We start from the raw sequence: 2,500 nt of genomic DNA on the forward strand, positions 1-2,500 counted from the left end.
ACGCTAGAAGTTGGCGGGGATGTCTCTCTTGTGGCTCACGGGGCTGTTAGGGTCGCACAGAAATGCCTCGGAATGGGAAAACGGGTCATTTTTGTGTGGCCACATTGCATAGGAACGGCATGAAACTTCCAGAGGCATTTGCAGCAGGAATGCATGTGCACTCAAAAACGTCTATATTTTTCACGGATAGACCCCGTGAAACGCTATAAATTGGCGGGGATGTCTCTCTTGTGGCTCACGGGCGCTGTTAGTTAGGGTCGCACAGAAATCCCTCGGAATGGGAAAAGGGGTCATTTTCGTGTTGCCACATTGCGTACGAACGGCATGAAACTTCCAGAGGCATCTGCAGCAGAAATGCATGTGCACTCAAAAACGTCTATATTTTTCACGGATAGACCCCGTGAAACGCTAGAAATTGGCGGGGATGTGTCTCTTGTGGCTCACGGGGCTGTTAGGGTCGCACAGAAATCCCTCGGAATGGGAAAACGGGTCATTTTCGTGTTGCCACAATTGGCATACGAACGGCATGAAACTTCCAGAGGCATTTGCAGCAGAAATGCATGTGCACTCAAAAACGTGAATATTTTTTCACGGATAGACCCCGTCAAACGCTCGAATTTGGCGGGGATGTTTCTCTTGTGGGTCACGGGGCTGTTCGGCTCGCACAGAACTCCCTTGGTCCACCTGATTCGTGCATACAGGCAGCAACTAAAACTCTGTAAACCTGCTGTGAGGACATCTAAACAGTGGACCAGTGAGGCTGTGGAAGATTTGCGGGCGTGCTTAGACTGTACTGACTGGGATATGTTCACGACTGCTACCAATAGTCTGGATGAACTCACAGAGGCTGTGTACATCAGCTTCTGTGAGGACTGCTGTATCCCAACACGTACCAGGGTGAACTTTAACAACAACAAGCCCTGGTTCTCAGCAAAGCTCAAAAGGTTGAGGTTGGAGAAGGAGGAAGCGTTTAGGAGTGGGGATAGAGACAGATTCAAGGAGTCGAAGAACAGGTTTAGCAAAGCGGTGAGAGAGGCTAAACGACTGTACTCAGAGACACTAAAACACCAGTTCTCTACTAACGACGCTGCTTCTGTCTGCCAAAGGGCTCAGGCACATCACCAACTACAAACCCAGAGCGCCCCACACCACTAACGACTCCCGCCTAGCCAACGACCTGAACGAGTTCTACCGTAGATTTGAAAGACAATTGGACTGTCCTGAACCACCCCTTCCCACCCAAGAGGCCCCATCCCCCACCCATACTACAGAAACGACTCTCTCCTTTCAGGAGGGAGAAGTTAATGGGCTTTTCAAGAGGCAGAATCCACGCAAAGCAGCCGGGCCGGACTCTGTCTCTCCAGCCACCCTCAGGCACTGCGCTGGCCAGCTGTCTCCGGTGTTCACCAACATCTTTAACACCTCCCTGGAGACATGCCATGTACCAGCCTGTCTCAAGTCCTCCACCATCATCGCTGTGCCCAAAAAGCTAAGGCCAACAGGACTAAATGATTACAGACCGGTCGCCCTTACATCTGTGGTAATGAAGTCGTTTGAGCGCCTGCTCCTGGCACACCTCAAAGCCATCACAGACCCTCTCCTGGACCCCCTTCAGTTTGCCTACAGAGCCAACAGGTCTGTGGACGACGCAGTTAACATGGCCCTCCACTTCACCCTACAGCATGTGGACGCCCCAGCATCCTACGCCAGGATCCTGTTTGTGGACTTCAGCTCTGCCTTCAACACCATCATCCCTGCCCTGCTTCAGGACAAGCTCTTCCAGCTGAACGTGCCCTACTCCACCTGCAGGTGGATCACAGACTTCCTCTCTGACAGGAAGCAGTGCGTTAAGCCGGGAACAGAAGTCTCTGACTCCAGGTCCATCAGCACGGGAACTCCTCAGGGCTGCGTCCTTTGCCCACTGCTCTTCTCCCTGTATACCAACAGCTGCGCCTCCAATCATCTGTCCGTCAAACTCTTGAAGTTTGTCGGACGACACCACCCTCATTGGGCTGATCTCTGGTGGGGATGAGTCTGACTATAGGTGGGAAGCTGACAACCTGGTGACCTGGTGTAGCCAGAACAACTTAGAGCTAAATGCTCTAAGGACAGTTGAGATGGTTGTGGACTTCAGGAAGAATACAGCCCCACTCACCGCCATCACCCTGTTAGACTCCGCAGTCAAAATTGTGGAGTCCTTCCGCTTCCTGGGCACTATTCTCTGCCGGGACCTCAAGTGGGAACTGAACATCAGCTCCCTCGCCAAGAGAGCTCAACAGAGGATGTACTTTCGACGGCAGCTGAAGAAATGCAACCTGCCAAAGACAATGATGGTGCAATTCTATACAGCGATCATTGAATCCATCCTCACCTCCTCCATAACCGTCTGGTACGCTGCTGCCACTGCCAAGGACAAGAGCAGACTGCAGCGTATCATGCACACTGCTGAGAAGGTAATTGCCTGCAATCTACCAACCCTCGAGGACCTGCACACGACAAG

This window comes from Petromyzon marinus, unplaced genomic scaffold (assembly GCF_048934315.1).
Source record: "Petromyzon marinus isolate PM22_M1 ecotype Great Lakes invasive population unplaced genomic scaffold, UKy_Petmar_22M1.pri1.0 PM_G_Scaffold_174, whole genome shotgun sequence".
NCBI lineage: Eukaryota > Metazoa > Chordata > Hyperoartia > Petromyzontiformes > Petromyzontidae > Petromyzon > Petromyzon marinus.